We start from the raw sequence: 20,081 nt of genomic DNA, 5'->3' as shown, positions 1-20,081 counted from the left end.
TGTTTCTGAAAAAAGAACAGAAATACTATTTGATTTTAATGCTAAACATGGAATCAAATTTCTGATTCCTTTTCACTGATTGTGACATTTCACCACAAGAAATGTTCATTTTATCAGAATTTGGCACTGCCTGTTTCCTGTCTACCCTGTTATGTTATTTGTGTGTGCAGCATTTAGTAACATCTTCCTTATGTAAACTTTAACTTGTTCCCCTGCCAGCTACTTGTAAATTGACAATAAGCACTGCAGCTGTGGCACTGCTGTTTTACTGAGTACTTGCTATTCCTTTCCATTGCTGCTAGCATTTAGGCTACGGAGCCTGTTAATTTCACTGGGAATGTGGGTTTTGGGATGAATCTGGAGACTGACTTTCTGACCCTGCCTTTGTGCTGCAGAAGGTACGCTCCCTCTCCCTCCTCCCATTTCAAGTCTGAAGAAGATTTTATTCCTATTGACAGCCAGGGCATGCCTCATGGATGTAACATGTTCAGTCCCCAAGGAAGAAATTGATCTCAATTGACTGGCCAAGAAGCAGAAATCAAATTCCTTGGGGGGGGGGTAAGGAAAAGCCCCGGCAACTTCATGTTCCTTCTGATGGAAGGGAAAGATAATGAACTGGGATATGTCTGTGCGGGGGTGAGAGAGCTGAAGAGACAAAAATAAATGATGGATTTAAAAGAAGCACACACACATACACACTAAGTTATTTCCTTCCTGCTAGTCTAGTGTTGTTTTCAGGGTCACTGTTGTGGACACAGTTATGCTCAGGTGGTTTCCATAGTGGATTTTAGGTATTGATTTGTGTGAGCGAAGCACTGAGTGACAGACCTTTAAAATACATCTCTAAATTTAATACATGAGAGCCCAAGCTTGACTTCCACAATATGTCTTGGCTGCAACCGTCATTGTCTTCATCATCCTCATGTAACCCTTACTGATTTCTCATAGATTTACAACAAGGCAGTGGAGCAGTCTCAGGACAACCACAATTTAGAGAGAGACTTGCACTCTGTTCTAGTGACTCTGTCTTTCCCCCCTCCAACAGGAATGATCTGTAACCCTTACTGCAAATAACACTTTTATGAATAAATGTTATTTAATTCAGGTAGAAGGAAAAGTATCATAAAACAAGGGATGGGGGACAAATTTAATCAGTTTGCATTTTCATGGCCACCTATCACATTCACACTTCCAAAGTCCATGCAGGAACTGAAACACAGCTATCCTTCAGAAGGACTTCTCTGAATCTTGCAATGCAGTTTGACCATACATACATACATACATACATACAAAAATGCATATTTTATTGAAAAGTGAATGCAGAAAATATGCATAACAGCAAAAATAATGTACGAAATGAGACCATTAGGAGAAATGTGCACTAAAGTGCACACCACTTTTCATGCTGACTTAATAAAAATGTTTTGCAGAAGTATGTAGAAATTAGACAAACTGTATTTAAGACAGGGAAAATAGGAAACCGAAATTGACGAATACCTTCATTCTTACAAAAGTTAAGAAAATCAATATTTGGAGGTTGAGACGTGATATTATAGAAGTGGAATTTGGTGAGGTTTCCATTTAATTAAGCCTGAGTGTGAGTAAATTTGCCAGGACTTGGACCAAATGTGGCTTCTTATGCTAATACGGCAAAGAGGCATTAAGGAAATAGTAGGTTTCTTGTTTACATGTTACATTGAGTGGGTGGTGCTAGTCTGGGCATTTGTTTTTAGTTTGTCTGAATCAGTTCCCAGAGTTAAAAAGCAAGAGAAGGCTGCTAGTCATGAGGAATGATGATGACCTCTGAATACTTGTTGTTGGGGACTAGGAATGGGAGAGTCCCATTGAAATTGGTCCTCCTTGTGAGTTTCTGATAGGCTTTCCCTGTGGCCTGATGGCAGAGCACATGCTTGGCATGCAAAATGTCTCAACCCCTGGTTTCTCCAGATAGGGCTGAGAAAGACTCCTTCCTGAAAACTTGGAGAGCTGCTTCTAGGCAGTGTTGCTGATATTGAGCTAGATGGACCAATGGTGTGGCTTGGAGGTAGGAGGTGGGAGGGGGAAAGCAAATGTCCTGTCTTCCAAGACCAGGATTAGTTAGTTGGATCCTGCCTTATCACTTTTTCATTTTCTTCCAGAGTTAGATGCATTTTGCGGCCATGGTCACCCCTTCTGTGGGAATGAAGGCAGCCAAATTTCAGAATGCCTGCAAACCAGATCTAATTCTGGCTTTCTTTGGCTGAAGGGTGGGATAAAATTGCAAATGACTTTCCTTTGCTTCCGTTAGATTTTCCTGTGCTTAAGTTAAACCCTTCCCCTTGCAATCAGCAGCATGTTGAATAGCTTCTTCCTCAACAGCAGCATGCATTTGCAATGTACCTCAGCACAATACCTTCATATCAGATGTCACAGTTAAATAGCCTGGGAGGTAGACTAGAACCCTGCCTCTTTGCATTTTTAAAATTATTTGAAGACATGCCTCAGAACTGAATGGACATTTCAGCTTCAAAGCTACCAACTTTCAGGCTATCTCAGTTTGCCACAGACCTCCCCGCCCCCTCTGAATTTCCAGAGGGCTAGCTGCATTAGTCTGTTGAAGCCAAATCAATTAAGAGTCTTGGGGCACCTTAAAGGCTAATGCATTTTATTATGGCTTAAGCTTTCATGGACTGTAGCCCACAGATGAATTTGCATCTAATGAAGTGGGCTCTAGTCCACAAAAGCATATGCCATAATAAAATGTGCTAGTTTTTAAAGTGTCACAAGGCTCTTTGTTGTTGTTTCTGAAGGGTGACTGAACCAAGAGAAAATAGAGAATGTATCTTTCCCTGAGTCAGCAAGAGGAATTGTCAGGCCGATTCTCTTTCGTTATGGACCACGAGCTAATTTAACCTGACAAATCTTTGTATACGAGAGATGCACTGAAGAAATCATTTGCTGCTAGCCACAGAGATGGTAAAACAAGCAAAGAAAGATCCCTGATCTTAATCTTGTCACAAGTTGCCAAGCTCCAACCCCCTAGAGCTCAGTGTATAGAGACAGGGGAAGTATCCAGTGAACATGGGTTACAGAGTGCACTAAATTGATTCAGTCCAGGTAGAACATGACTTGGATAGGTTCATAAGTCTACAGAATCCATAAATCTGAAGATCCTTTTACAGCTGGGTCCAAAGGCTGCAGCATTGCCTCTGCTCTGGCAAAAGGTATTCTCTTTAAAAAAAAGATTTTGAAATAGGTCATCCAGCTGCCCACAGCCTGGAGCAGCTAACATGTAGGGCTTTTTGCCACCACGTGCTTTGAGTACAATGCCAAAAGTCTCTCTGGGAGTGATGTGAACATTTTGTCACTCGCAGGGGGGATTGTATGGGAAAAAACATGTCTGATCCTAGGTCCAATTCTCCTTTTTGCATAAGTTTAAGGCTCCAATTAGATTCTTCGCCCAGCCAGGCCACAATCATGGGGCCAAAATCATCCATTTATCAGTTCGTTGGGATATGATCCAAACCAAATGCATTGCATCATTTGCCATGTGATATGTACCAATCAAGTGCTAAGACTAGAAAGTCATGTAGCAAAACAAATGTAAACATATTAGCCTCACAGGAAAAGAGAACATCTTTTCCTATAAAGTCTCCAGCAGCACAAGATTAAAACTACCACAACCACCTGATCCTTTCTCATGGGAATAAAAGAAGCAAACAGGACCTTGAGGCAGGGAAGCTGAGTCGACTTGACACAGAGGTTGTTACCAATATAATCAGATATACAGTAATTATTATATGAAAAGGGTTAAACATGAAGTTTTGCTTCCAGATTTTAAGAGACTATGGTTTCCTCTGTGCATTCAGTTCCCAAAGGATGGACCATTTTAAAAAAAGCCCATTTGATTATCTTATCTAGACATACATAGACCCAAGTTAAGCTGAGATGAGTGATAAAGACACAAACGTTGCTGCAGGGATAACATTGCAAGAGAGCAGAAATAGGATACAGCATGTTCTGAACTCTGCCTTCTTGTCTACGCTTATACACTGTGTTCATTTGCTGTAGATTTATGCAATTTGAAATGCATGCCACGTCTGTTTCAACTTGAGATGCAACATTTTTATCTGGCCCCACCACTGTGGACTGAATGGGTGGGGGGGGGGAGAGAATGAAAATCAAAAGCATAGAGAATTCCCTAAAGTGGAAAATGCACTCTTATAAAGCAGTGACGTGCACTGTTTAGAGCAGCAGTATTGCACTGCTGCAATCTCAGCATTTAAACAGACCAAAATCCTTCCTGTTTCTTGCCAATTGTTCTTCAAGCATGCTACCGCATCTCAAGCTGTCAAAGTAAATGTAGATGGTTTTCTATCTCATCAGGGGATGGAGAGCTGAGTGCACACCTGATCAGATGCAATGAGACAAGAAAATGATGTTTCCCTGTTGCTTTGTTTGGCTAACACCCTGTCCTCCTCCTTTGGTGCAGAAAATAAATATGGTGGAACACATTTCAAGACAAGCTCTCTCCGTGTTGTGTAGTATCCATTGAAGCCCTTTTGACACCTCAGTACTGGGAGACTTTCTTGGGGATTAATATCCAAGTAACAAGTTTTTACTCAGAAATAAGTCCCACAGAATTCACTGGGACTTACCTCCTGATAGGAATTCATCGGCATGCAAACAGTGTTTCCAGGGTGTGTGTGTAAAAAATGGGGATGGTGGTGAGGAGCAGACACACAGAGAAACAGGCAGAATAAAAAGGCTGGCATGGATCTGCAGCTTTTGCCTGCATCTGTCTCTTGAAGCTGTGGTGGGTGATTGGCTCCAGTGGTGGCAGTAAGGTAGGGCTCCAGAGAACAGAAGTTTTCCAATTCCTAAATGGAACTGATGCTTGGTTGCACATCTTTTAGAATGAAAGAAATCATCGTGCAGGACCTCTCATTAGCTGCAGATGATACGCATGAATTATGGGGCTATTAGGCAAACCTCATGATTTCATCCTAAAATGAAATCAGCCATTTGCTGCTTGTGGAGGGACCTATCAGACCTTTCCAACATAACAAAAAATTATCATGGGTAGTATTCAACTAAGTTTTACTCAGAGTAGATCCAATGAAACTAATGGCCCTAAATTAGCAATGTTGATTAATTTCAACCAGTCTACTGTGAATGAAACTTGATTGTCTGTTTTTATAGCTATTTTTAATGAACATGTTATCATTTTGCATGTAAACCGCTTAGAGATATTTGTTTTGATTAAGTGGTATATAAATCTTGTAAAATAAATTATAATAAATTAAATGATAGTCTCCCGCCTGTCCAGCTGCCATGGGGACTCCATTCTTTTTCTTCCTCCCTTGGCAGGACTTACTTGCTCTGGGATTTATAGAGAAACGGCAACAATATTTAAAATTCTGCTCATGACCCCTTGGACAGACACTCTCTGGCACTCATCATTTCAGCGAATTTAATGCAAAAACAGTTACAGGGCAGATCACATTATTGCCTGTGACTTCTGCCTTATTTAATGCATAATGACATTTTGTGTCACTGTAGAGATTAACTTTGGAGAAAGGAAGCTCTAACATTCTGGGAAGTGCATTAACCGAATTAGGAAAGCCACTTAAATGCATTTCTAAAGCATGCCACGATTGAAAAAAAGAAAATAAGATAACAAATGGGAAAATAATGGGTGGGTGGGGGAACCCTGGAGAGCTTATAGGCAAGTGGGTTGAATAGATATGGTCAATGCATCAAGCAAATAGTGCATCAGCATGTTTCACACCAAGAGTTGTTAGTTCCGCAAATTTTGTTTATGCTTATCATGAGAAAATGCTTGAAAATGCTTGCAGGGCCCAAAAGAACCTTAACAGAATAACGTGACACAAGTAGCCATGCACTAATTCAGGACCAGCTCCTCCTGAAGCTTCAACACTTTACCACCTCTAGCATAACGAACTGAGATTGTACCCCTTTGACTCAGATGAGGCATTTTCTGCATTTATTTGATGACCTTGCACTATCACAGGATTGTGAACCAGACAGTGCTTGCCTTTTGTGGTGCACCAGAGATATATTTGCTGAGTTGCAGTTGAACTCTTCTTGCAGGATACAGTTGCATGTATTAAGTACATCAATACGGGAGGAGCTTGCAAATGGATATTCAAATACCAGACTTTCTGCACCCAATCCTGCAGAACATGTGTGTGCCAACTGGGGTTACCCATTGATAGCAAACAAAAAGAGACTAGTAAAGGGACAGCCAAGAATAATGAATTCACCACACCCTCATAATGCTTCTCCCCCCCCCCCCGAAAGACTAACTGCTAGTCACCCAATCTCTGTTATTCCTCCAGATATTCACAGGTTGCTGGTATGTTTCCGAGCACAATTGAAAGTGTTGGTGCTGACCTTTAAAGCCCTAAGTGGTCTTGGCCCTGTATACCTGAAGGAGCATCTCCACGCCCATCATTCAGCTGAGACACTGAGGTCTAGTTCTGAAGGCCTTCTGCCGGTTTCCACACTTTGAGAAGTGAAGTTACAGGAACCAAGCAGAGGGCCTTCTCGGTAGTGGTGCCTGCCCTGTGGAACGCCCTCCCATCAAACAGAAAAACAGCTGTACAACCTTCCGAAGACAACCAAAGGCAACACTGTATCAGGAAGTTTTTACTGTTTGATATCTCACTGTGTTATTATGTTATGTCGGAAACTGCCCAGAGTGGCTGGGGCAACCCAGTCAGATGGGCAGGGTATTATTATTATTATTATTATTATTATTATTATTATTATTATTAGCTGAGGAAGTGTGTATGCAGCATTAAAGTACATTTTCCCAGCTAAGCTTAAGAATGGCGGCCTGTAACAGACATATTATTTTGATAGCATACTCTTCTACACCAGTAATAGTTCACTGAAGTTACATAAGTACCAGCTATGACCTTTAGAAAACTTCTTGTTTAACCATTGCATTGCTATTAGTTACCTTACATCTAAGCATTGTTCTAACCTTGATGTCTGATTTTCTCAAGGAAGAAAAGCGGACTAGCCCACTGCCCAGAAAAGATGGATTCCAATGGCTCACAGAATTAAAATACCAGAGTGTCGTTCCTTTTACTGCTAAGCCATGCTGACATGGTGGACAGGGGTCTTTCATTAAGGATGGCCTATGAGGTCCAAGACTGAAGCCATCTTGTATCAAAAAGCTGGAGACCACATTCTTTTTAAGCCCTCTGCCCTCACATTCCTTGAGAATCTGCCAGAAGACAATTGACCTACATGTTACATAAGCACAAAGACAGAGAAGTTTTTGCAACAGAAAAAAGTATAAGGAAGAAAGTCTTTCCATTCTCTTCATCAGTCATGGAGGTTCTAAATGATACATTTGACACTGAAATGAACTGGCAATCAAGCTAAAATGTATTCGATCCAATGAGTTATAATTTTTACAGTAAAATGCCGCAGTAAGTAACACAATGTTTTTTCCCCCAAAAGCAGAGACATTATATAGCATATCCAATAGTTTTGCCACTTTGAAATGTTTTATATTGAATATGTTTATTAAAGCCAAAATAAACGTCATTTGGCACATGCAGGCCATTTCCGTGGACTGGAATTTTCAGCCTTCCAAATACTTCATTCCTTAGCACATCAGTATTTCATTTTAGTGCTTTATCACAGCTTATATGTTGTTGGCTATATTCCTTTAGCCAATCAAAATAAAATGTGTTATATAGTATGCTCCCTCCAGGGGCAGATAACCTGTGGCTCTCAAGATATTTCTGCAGACTATAGCTTCCATTATGCCTGACCATTGGCCAATGTGCTGGTTGGATTTTGGAGGCCAGCAATCTCTGGAGGGCAACAGGTGCCCAACATCTTGCCTTACTGACTTATTTAAAGCTTTAGTGTGCCCCCTCCGGGCTTGTCACACCCAGAAATGCCCCTATCCTGAAAAAGCTTCTGAAAACTTAATTGAGATTACAGGCCAGCACTCCACACAGTTGCCAGGGATCAAGCCTGGGACCTTCACCAGGCAAAGCAGATGCTCTACCATTGAGCTATGACCGTTCCCCTCAATGTTCTTGATGACACTTCCTGACAAACTGAAAAGTAGAATGAGGACTATATCCTTCCCTTCTGATCCTCTTCAAGAGCAATGGGGAGGGGGAATTGCCTCTGTCCACAATGAGTGTACTTTGCTGGACTGTTTGGCTTTCTGAGCAGCCACTATGCCATTCTGACAGATGGAGGAGAACATTGGCAAATAAGCTGACATGTATATGCATCAATTATGTCAGGGGCTTGATTCCCAGATGAGCCTATTAAAGCATTCTTCTGAGCTGACTTTTACTAGTCCATCCATAAAGGGATTTACCACTAGTAATCCTGTTTTGGACTAGATTAATGCAAAACAGGGAACAAGAGCCTGTAAAACCTGTTATTTTTGCTTCACATGAAATCAAATGCAAGAAATTGAATATTAGAGCAGTAGATTCCTATTCTCTTTTTGGCTTCTTTATACCACCTGCTTGCTTCTGATTCCCCCACAGTGTCAACACTAACACTGCTACCCCCTTTTGTATATACTCCTGGGGAATCATTGGTATGAGAACATACATTCAACACGCTTCAGGCAAATTCTGCCTGGATCTATCTAAAAAGTGCAGGCACAACAACAGAGGCATTTCTCCAAGGCTTGTGTCTGAAGTCTTCGACAGCACAGCAGGTGTTTTCCACCTGGGTTTACCTTGCATATTCAGCAGTGATAAAGCTGTTAACAGATTCAAAGCCAAGGCACTGAAGTGCAGATTTGCAAAATTAAGAGGTTTACATAGTATGGAAAGCCTTGGCTAAGCATGCCGAGGTTGGCAAACCGGTTTAATATGGCTTAGCCTACTGTAAATATTGAAGGGAATAGTGGACAGCATGACAATGAGTTTGGCTCATATGCTTGTGAATGGGGCTCTCATGTGTGTGTGTGTGTGTGTGTGTGTGTGTGTGTGTTGCACCTTTGTTGGAAGGTTACAGTGCCTGCTGTGGCTGTAGAGACCGATATGGAAGAGACATATTTTGTTGCAGCTGGGGAAGATGAAGGCACCCGGTTGTGCTGCTGTAGCAGCTGCACCATATCATTTTTTCTTAAAAAGGTAAAGGGAACCCTGACCATTAGGTCCAGTCGTGACTGACTCTGGGGTTGCGGCGCTCATCTCACTTTATAGGCCGAGGGAGCCGGCGTACAGTTTCCAGGTCATGTGGCCATCATGACTAAGCTGCTTCTGGCGAACCAGAGCAGCACACGGAAACGCCGTTTACCTTCCCGCCGGAGCGGTACCTATTTATCTACTTGCACTTTGACGTGCTTTCGAACTGCTAGGTTGGCAGGAGCAGGGACCGAGCAACGGGAGCTCACCCCATCGCGGAAATTCGAACCGCCAACCTTCTGATCAGCAAGTCCTAGGCTCTGTGGTTTAACCTCTGTGGTTTAACCTCATTTCTTCTTACCAGCTAGGCTATTCCTGTTCTCCTCCCAGCAGTCATTCCTCCTCTGGCCACTGTTATGGATTCATGAGCTGACTGTGTTTGTGGGAGGGGATGGGGTAATGGGGTGTACTGGTTTGTGGGGAGGGGGGTTGTTCTTATTTTTATCACACATTTTGCGCTTTATCTTGTATTTTTATGTTGTGAACCGCCCTGAGATCTAAGGATGAAGGGCAGTATACAAATTTAATAAATAAATAAGTAATGGCCTCTTTCAAATGTTTCTTTACTAATCCCTGTAGTGCTGACCTTGAATTCTTCAGGAGTGATAAGTGCTTAACAGCATTATATTATTGATATGGGTGTTAAATTAGGATTTGAGGGTCTTGAAGAGAGACAGCCCCACCCCTACCCCCACCCCGTTGCTGTCTCAATTTTTTCACAAAGCTGCTAATATGAGAGGATGGAGGTATCTCTTGTGGAAAGAACTTAAGTCCTGGCTTACGGTTCTCTCCTGTCATGCATTGTATTAAAATTTCAAAGTTCACAATAGGTGGAAAGTTCAAATTTAGTACGTCTATAATCCTGTGTACGCTGATTTATAGGAAAGTCTGGCTAAGAAATTGAGCTGTGACTGAGGGACTCCTCCATTCAAATCCACCCTCTGCCATTAACCTTGGCAAACCTCTCACACTCAGTCTCAGTTTCCCTATTTTCAATATACCAATAATGGCTTCTTTTACAGTTTGTCGCAATGGTTAGATATTGCATGATACTTGTTTTAAATACTTAATAGTCATCATCACATTATTTTGAAACACAGAACGGAAAAAGGAACAGTTTGAAAATCCTTCCCACAACACTCGTTTTACAACATTTATGTACAAAAGCTTGAAATAGAACTGTTTGATGCCTTTTCACTGATGAGATATAAGGAATGGAAGCTTAGATCCAAATGAGAGATATAAAACAATTCAATGTAATCCCATGAACTGTGAGCAGATTACTGTATACAGTGGTACCTTTGGTTACAGACGCTTCAGGTTACAGACTCCGCTAACCCAGAAATAGTACCTCGGGTTAAGAACTTTGCTTCAGGATAAGAACAGAAATCGCATGGTGGCGGCACAGTGGCAGCGGGAGGCCCCATTAGCTAAAGTGGTACCTCAGGTTAAGAACAGTTTCAGGTTAAGAACGGACCTCCAGAATGAATTAAGTTCTTAACCTGAGGTATCACTGTACTGCTTAGAACCTATGGTGTTAAGTACTTTGTTGAAATAAATAAATTCTGCACGTGGAAGGGGCATTTTGGATGTCATCTAATAAGTGTGTGTGCATTCATGCAAAGTCAGTTCCATCTACTCATGATATAAGGAATCAAGCTTTTAGTCTTGTTTCAGATATTTTTGTTCTATGAACATGGACAGGGACTATCAAACATTTCAATATATTTTAAAAAATACTAAGGGAGGATAAGCTTAATGAGCAAGATATTTCAGAGGCTTTCTGATGAATACAAATATCTTTGTACATAATAAAAGGTTGTTGCAGGAGGGGGGGAATTTAAGCTTAACAACTAGATGCAATGTCTAATGGCTTTGTGATCGCGAAACAAGAGGAAGAGAAACAAAGAGGAAGATGCCAGTTCAGAGGAATTTTATCTAATTTTATTTTAATTAGATCCTTCTTCGAACTGAGTTTCTAATTTTTCAATTAGCAATTAGCAGCTGCAACTCATTCAGAGCATCGGAAGGTGCCAAAGACCCTAATTACACCACAGGAGTAGGAGTCTGAGAACAAGAAATAAAATTATCCATGAATGCTATTAGAGAAAAGGAATGATTGCATTCTGTAATAATATGCTGATGTGAATCTAATTAGATTGAAAGATTGGGGTGCAAAGGATGAGATTTAAAAATGGATTACATCCTAGAGGTCATGATTTTATCATAAATATTGCTTTTTGAAGATATTGCTACAAAATAGTAACACATTTTGCAAATGTTGTTTCAATGCCAAATTAATCTCTAAATGGATGAGAGATCAAAGCAATGCTATTTCATAACTGGAAGAAGGAACTAGAATCTAAGATACTTTGGACATCTTCCTAGTATACGACTGACTGGTAATGTGGACCTCATCCAATTTCCTGACCATTCATGACGACATACAGACATGCATATTCCTGTTCTCAGTTGTCAGAATCCACACATTACACTGAACACAAATACTAGCTATTTCTACAGATGTACTTGTACCTGTGTCCAGTGTAGCATTTCTCTTCATGTTGATTTATACATGCCAATTATTTGTACACGCAGGTACAGACTATGCACCCATTCAACATTAATGTGAATAACTGTATGAGTGTATAGCACAAGTGTTTGTGTGCACATAGATTGTACTCATGGAATGCAGCAGGTGAAAGCCTTTACCTTTCCCATGAGATTCAAGCATGACATCAAAATCCAGCCTCCACTATAGACCTCTACCAATTAGATTTAACATGGTGGGTTTGTGATGGTGGGGGGGACATCAAAATATTGGAAACGCTTGAAGTTGCCTTGCCTTGAGATTCACCTTGGAGCACTGAAGCTCAAAAAGTGGAGTGTATTGGAATATATCTGCACCAGCACTGCATGTATGGACCAGACTTTGGTCTTTCAAATGTCAATAGTGCCCTGTGCAAGGCCAAAGTTCAACACACCCACACATACCCACACACCCACACACCCAGCCTCTCACCTTCCATTTTGCTCCACTGACTACGTCAGAGTTGTGATGCCCCTAGGCTCGACACCCAGTGTGGCCAAACCGACCGCACTGCCCTAAATCTGCCTCTGGTGGTATTTATAACAACACTGAGTGCTTGTCACCCCCCCTCCAATTTTATAGAACCCACAAAGCCCATCTAGGGCAGTGATTTCAGAATGGTAGGCACAGGCCCCATTCATTGGGCTTGGATCTTTCAGAGTGAAACCAAAATCCAATAATCATATGGTTCCGATAAGGCTTGGCTGAGAAGCCCCCACACAATATAAAAATGGTAAGTTTGACTGTTTCAGCTGTTGGATCTGGTTTTAAAATATTCCCCCTCTAACAATCATAATTCCCGAGAAATTTTATATCTCTGTGTTTAGCTCCATTCAAAATGTGGTGTGTGTGTGTTTTAAAATAAAAAATCCACCATCTCACAAGTTAAATTGTCAGTGACATTTTTTAGCAGTGAGACAGGAAATGTTGATGAAGTGATGAGGGTGATATAAATGCAGAGGCAGCTAGGCAGCTAGAATGCATTAGACTGACAGTTTACTGATTGCCCTGATAGTATAAAACTCTTCTCTGCCACTTTTACACTGCTTGACTTAGTTGGGCAACTTCCTGGCAGATATTTAAGGTAGTCCTCTGAGAACAAATAAGATAGTTTAAGGAATCTCATTCTTTGTCACAAAAAGTCCCAATGATAATAATGATAAGGTTTGCACCATTGTAAGTCAAAGCAAAAATTCAAGTGAGTTTTACAATTGAGGTTGTTGAGCAGCCTTTGGCAACCTGGTGCCCTCCATAGGTTTTGGACTCAGTAGCAGGTGGTGAGGTGGCAATGCTCACCTGATCTCCAATCTACCATATAGCTGATGCATATTGGAATGGGGGGTGGGGTGGGTATGTTGGTGAAAGCACTGGATTTCCATCTCACCAATCTTGCCAATCCCTCTCCTGTTCTGTCCCAGTGTGCAGCAGTGATGCAGGTCACCATAGGTCAGGTGAGTACTGATTCCCCACCTCTCCAACTGCTAGTTCTTGGAGTACAACTCACAAGCCTTCAGCTTACAAAGAAGACTGGAGCTTTTGGGAACAGAGAGTTGTGCTCTGTCTCTTCCCTTCACAGCAGAACTGTTGCTACCTGCCCAACCTCAGCCTCTTTTCCTGGGCTAGGAAGGGTGGAGAGCAGCTCGTGGGTGGTGGTGGTGGTTCATGTGTTCAGCACTGGCCCTATCAAAGTGGTCACAGCTGAGGAAGTGGTGATGGTAGGAAACTAAGAGATGGAAGAGGCAGCAGCGGCAGTGACACTGGGCACATTCTTCTGCTCAAGCCTCCAACAACCTGCAGCTGGGCCTGGTGCAGGAGGTGGTTTCTGCAGTAATGGTCTCCTGTGCAGGACAGATGAGGTCAACGTCAGCATGAGGTTTCCTTGGGTTACTTGAAGGTTCTATAATACATAGAGGCCTCCAGATCACTGTCAGGAGCAATGATATCACCACCTTATCCAGTGTAGCTGCCAATCTAGCATCTCTTTCTTTCTTAGCCCACATTGAGTCTGGGGCAGAACTGCAATTTTGAGAACATAACCTAGCTGTTATTCTTATCCCCATTATCTTTTAGCTATCTTTAACTCTCCCCTTCATTTTCTTACTACTATTTAATGACAATCATCATTATCTTCTAATACAGTCTCCTCGTTCCTCATCTATGTATACGTCTCCTAAATTTAGAATTTCTCCACCCCCATTCTGTGCATGTTCCCCCTGAATCCTTTGTCACTTGAACATTATCCGCATGCTATTCTATTCCACTATTTCTATTGTGGCTGTTTTTCAACTTTTCTGCCTCTCAGTTGCTAGTCCATCATTAGCTATGACATTTTGCTGAGAGTTATTCTCTCCTGCACCACACACCCCTACAGTTGCAAAACTGTGCCATGACAATAGGAAAATAGCATTTCTTTGAAAGCCAGTTCCTGACCTGCATGGTTCTATGAGTACAAGGGTTGAATTCCAAGTGTGGAATCTCTTTTCCCCTTTTGCCTTCTTTCACCCCTGCTAATTTTCCAACACAGCAAGACCTCATCATAACAATTTAGCAGGGTAAATCATAAGATTAATCTATATTACAGCAGGTCATTGTGGGGGTGGGGGGCAATGCTCAATTCTACTTATTGTTATGTCCTCTGGCAACAACAGAGCAACAAGTTGGGATATAGGGACTTTATTTTAATTCTGTGCGTCATCCTATAGTTAGTTCTGCTGTGAACTGTGAGACTTCACAATAATTTAAGCATCCAGGCTATTGGGGTGGGGGGGAACCAACATATATATGAAATCGCCCAGCATGGCAAAGCACTTTGGATCCATTCTGGGATTAATGATTCCCCGCCCCCCTTCCTCAGGAGCTATCAATTACGTACCTTAACCGGGGAGTACAGATTATAAAGAGGGATATAATTACTGGCAAATGCTGTGAGATATATAAAGACAAATAGGGGAGAGGAATGAATAGACACTCATACATTTCACTGAGAGCCATATTTGGATGTAGTAATTTATTAACTGGGGTCTCTTGAAGTGATTATCAAAGACATTTAGCACGTGCTGGACTGGGAAAGAGATTGTTTGCTATGCTGAATAGAAGGGACTATTGATTCACAAAGAAAAATCAGCATGCCTAAAAGAAGGAAGAAATGGACTAAGTTTCTCATGGATGTCTCACATGGGTACCACCCCACTTCGTCATCCTTAACAAAACACAGAACTTTCATCAAGCTCCCAACACCCTCAAAGGAAAATTTGAGAGTTGTGTCAGGGCCTATGATTTATTTTTAAAGCAGCTGGCTTTATTTGCCCATTGAAAGGCAGAACAGCAGGTGTTGGGATGAACACAGGCCAAATCTTTGTTTACTGCAGCAGGCAGGGTAAGGGTTCGCATGGTAGTAGTATCAGGAACAGTTCATCTTTCCACCTGCCTGATGCAGATGAAATGGAGTCTGCTGGGCTGCACCATGCCAAACCTGTTTCATGGGAGTCAGCTAGCACTGAGCCCTGCTGTGGTGCAAGCCAAACTTGCAAAGTGACGCTGGGCAACTGGGTTGAGTATTCCAGACCCCAGCTTGAGCTTAAAAGAAGCCATGGCCAATCCACCTGCCTCAGGTCCCTTATGGTGGCCCTTCTTTACTATGCTGATGTTGTCCAATGCCATTTCTGCCGCTGTACAAAATACAACAAAATACTTTTCACTGAGGGAAAGACCCTCAACTAAGGTTCCAACCCAAGGGTGGGTGGGAGAGAAGCTTATGGGACAAAATGGCCCCAAACTCCAGGTGGGGGAGCTTTATAGAGGCTTCTACCTCCTCCCCTTATGTAAATCTGTCAATACAAAAATTTCTTCAAATGTTTCTGGAAGTGCAGATAGTGGGTGCCCGTTGTTTGTCGACAGGAATACCATTCCAGAGAAAGGGGGATCCACACTAAAAGCCCTGCTCTGTGTTACTGTGATCTTTCAAATTCACAGGAGTAGCTCTGCTGCAAACTGCAGTGATCTACCATATTATCATAAAACATGGCCTTAAAATGGCCATATTACATGGTATCTTCACTTGTAGCCTTTTCTCTTTGAAGGCTTCAGAGTAATAGCAGAAGTTGCTTGCTGATGTTAAAATTTATACCCTCTTTTTGGTGTGAAATGACCCCCAAAGGGCACACAATAGTAATAAAAGCAATAAAAGTATTTGGGTTGGTGGGGTGGGGGGAGGGCTCCCAATAAACATAACTTAAAATTTAAACAAAAGGAAATGAACAAAGAACATGATAAGCCATAGAGCCAAACAGCAATCTGCAGGGCACAGGAAACCAAGTTCAGTGATGCTGAAAAGTAATTAAAACAAGATTGTCTCCATCCTTGTCAAGGAGGTTAAAGGCAGAGCTGGGTACAAATGGACTCTCAAAATTATCTGCCCTATTTATGGGCAAATAAATTGAAGAGGCAGTCGTATTGAATTTCTCCAGGGAGTGGAGGGTGTCTCTTTCTCACCGGTGGGGTTTCTTTAAGGATGGCAAGGATATGCATTTGTTCAAGGCCTTAGATTACCTCAGAAAACTGAGGAAAGCTATAGGATCTCTCTGCTCCATCCTATGTGGGCACAAAGTATATAGGAAGAGTGGCCAAGCATGTGATATCCCTGTCCCTGCCTTGTGCATCCTGGGGTTGCTTAGAAGGCTCCTCCACAGCAAGGAAACCTACATTAGAAGAGTTCCCAATCAGGAGGAGACTTATGAGCATGTTTGCACTTATAATCTCACTTCAGATCTTTTCATTCAGTGCAGAAAGATCAGAAGTTGAACAGGGGTTCCTTGCTTGTTCAGAAACACTGGGGCAGGGGCAATATGCATGCTACTTACTCCCCCTATCTATCTCATGGCACAGAAGCAAGGGACTTGTAAGCTAAATATTCAAAAAGTAGTCTAATTAGGAGACCAGAAAGAAGTACCCTAGAATTTGAGCTGAATCCCTGCCACAATCAGTTGAGAGGATAAACATCCTAACATTTTATTTTATTTTTTATAAGATATTTATTAAGATTTTCAAAGTATTACAAAAGAAAAAAGAAAAAAATAAAAAAATAAAAAATAAAAAATGGTTAAAATCAACTCCATCTTTCCATTACTTATTTTTCATTAGCTTGTTTCCTGGACCTCCTCACGCCTCCCTTTTTTGTATTCCAATTCGGTTTGTTGGTTCAGCAAATCCCTACCCTCTTTGTTTATCCTTGTCTTTAATTTTAAAATATTATGACATTAAATTTTTACCTAAATAATCCATTTTTCATATTCCCTTATAATATTACAGCTGAAAACCGCTTAATTTCTATCCAACATCATTCTAACATTCATCAATTTTACAATATTTCTGTAGATAGTCTTTAAATTTCTTCCAATCTTCTTCCACCAACTCTTCTCCCTGGTCTCGGATTCTGCCAGTCATTTCCGCCAGTTCCATATAGTCCATCACCTTCATCTGCCATTCTTCCAGAGTGGGTAGCTCTTGTGTCTTCCAGTACTTTGCAATAAGTATTCTTGCTGCTGTTGTGGCATACATAAACAAAGTTCTGTCCTTCTTTGGCACCAATTGGCCGACTATGCCCAGGAGAAAGGCCTCTGGTTTCTTCAAGAAGGTATATTTAAATACCTTTTTCAATTCATTATAGATCATCTCCCAGAAAGCCTTAATCCTTGGGCACGTCCACCAAAGGTGAAAGAATGTACCTTCAGTTTCTTTACATTTCCAACATTTATTATCGGGCCAATGATAGATTTTTGCAAGCTTGACTGGGGTCATGTACCACCTGTATACCATTTTCATAATATTCTCTCTTAAGGCATTGCATGCCGTAAACTTCATACCTGTGGTCCATAACTGTTCCCAGTCAGCCATCATTATGTTATGTCCAACATCTTGTGCCCATTTCATCATAGCAGATTTCACCGTTTCAACCTGAGTATTCCATTTAAGTCATACAGCCAGCTGCCTTAGGGAAGACCTGTGTGGCTAGCTCAGTTCTGGTTTGGGAGTGTGCTTTTGGGACCCTTTTGTTACTTTCTGTTTTGCCGCTGAGCAGCTGCTTGGAGTCACAGGACTCTGTTTACATTCCTGGGATTCCATACCACTGGAAGTCTCACGGGAGAAGGGAGACAGGATGTGAAGTTAGTGGTTTCCTGTTTTCTTTGTACAGCCCCATTGCTGAGACCTAGACAGCAAATGCATGGGCAATCTTCAAGCATACCGTGAGAGAGTCTGTTCCTTGTTCTAGGACAGATGATGTGCATTTGGAAGCCAAAGGCTCCTGGGCCTCTGAATTCTTTTATTCAACATATTTGTAAAGCACCTTAAAGACCTCTGTGGTAGAAAGGTAAGATAGGCAAATTTAAGGAGGAGAGGGCTAGCCTATGCTCAGATCCTTCTTTGCATGTTTCCCACAGGCATCTGTTTGGCCACTGTGAGAACATGATATTGGAACAGATTGGCCATTGACCTGATTCAGCAAGCTCGTCTTATGTTCTTATGTTATAAACCTCTTATACAAACAAGCGCCCCTTTGTGTCTCCTTGAAGTGTTTACAGAAACTGAGGATCAGGTAGGGGAGATTGCAGAAGTTATGTTACAGTAAAAGAATGAGATTAAAACTCTGAAGTAATAAAACATTTCCAACTCATCATAAAATGAAACTCTTGATAGTACCATGAATTCAACAGTTCTTGTGATTTTTGCAAAGCCTCGTGAAAAACACCCAGCCACTAAAAGAAAACCAGTCTTGCACTTTGCTCCAGTACTTGGCAAGTTGTTGCTTCTCAGTCCATTTATAACACAGTTTGAAGTTTGAAAGCCCCAAGTAGAAATTCAAGGACAGATTTTTCCAGCAGCTATGTAAAAATAGAAATAGAACAACGATTACTCAATAGCTTTAACCAGATGACAGTCGCCCACGGATGGCTCTATGCTTTTCTCTGCCCTAACAGAAGCAGATCATTCTATTGACATCCTTCAACTTTAGTGGTGATTTAACTCATACAGAAACAGGTTAACCTATTGCCCGAAAGGCATGTTTTAATCCCAAAGCCATATATAATTAGAAATCAAGGATTATGCTACTGGGAAGAATTGTTGCTCTTGTTTCCTCATGTGCTGTTTGCTAGCTGGCAAAAAACTTACTGATTTCTCTTTACAGTAGTATCACTTGTGGCTTGAGACTTGCTAAATCAACCAATAGGCATTCTCAACTTTTGACTTTTCCTGTGGGGTATCCAAGCTTCCCTCTAAGCAAAAGTCCTTCAGGATTTCAATGGCTTCCCATTTATTCCTGATATCCATTCCTCAACAGTAGGCTGCAGCTTATTTGCCATCAGACAGTCCTTAGCTAATGGAAATCCTAATGGAATGGTTCAGTTCTCAACTGTTCCTTTGCTTGTGATTGGGCAAGGAGAGGGTAAATAGAGATATTCGTTTCAGCTGGAGATTTGCTTTTAAATGGTGGCTGATGTGTTTTCAGAAGGACATATTCTCTATGGGTAGTTCGCGATTTTCTGAAAAGCATCCACATTGTACATTTAAAGTGCTTTATTCCCCTCACAGAGCTACAAGTCTCAGAGGTAAACCATTCTGAGAAATGGAGCTCTATGAGGGGGACAGGATGGATATAAATATGCAAAATGGTCCTGTCAAAAATTTTTCACTCTATTTGTGGGCAGAGAAATTGGGAGGAGAACATTTCACTTAATTCTTCAGAAGGCACAGAAATTCTCCAGCAGTTTCTCAGGGGTAATGCTCACCATTTGCAGTGGTAGTAGCAAAATTTCATTGCATTTTTCTAACTGTTTTTATTGCTGGTGCTGCTATTTATTTATTTATTTTTTGGAAGCCTGATCACCATTTTGCATCCTTCACAGTGCCCTAGATTAGCATTATTCCAGGCTATGGGAGTGGGGGACAAGGAGTATTTGCAGCCAAAAAATGGTAGAGAATATACAAAGAAAATACTGCAAAGTAGACTTTTTCTAAGTGGATGAGGGGAGAAAGCAAAGCCTCAGAAATGTTGAGGAATTTGAGATCACCTTTGCCTGTCCTTCAAAGCCCTTCATCTCAGCTGTCAATAGTAGGAAAGGCTGTATCTCAGCAGCAGAGCATCTGCCTTGTATTCAGAAAGTTTAGGATTCAATCTGGGTAGGACAGGGAATGTCTCCCATCTGAAACCCCAGAGAGCCACCTACAGTCAGTATAGACATTACTGAGCTGGATGATGGTCTGACACGGTGTAAGACAGCTTCCTATGCTCCAGTGCTCCCATTCTCCAT

The sequence above is a fragment of the Podarcis liolepis genome (assembly GCF_965112155.1).
Source record: "Podarcis liolepis genome assembly, chromosome: 6".
NCBI lineage: Eukaryota > Metazoa > Chordata > Lepidosauria > Squamata > Lacertidae > Podarcis > Podarcis liolepis.
This window is presented reverse-complemented; position numbering follows the sequence as displayed.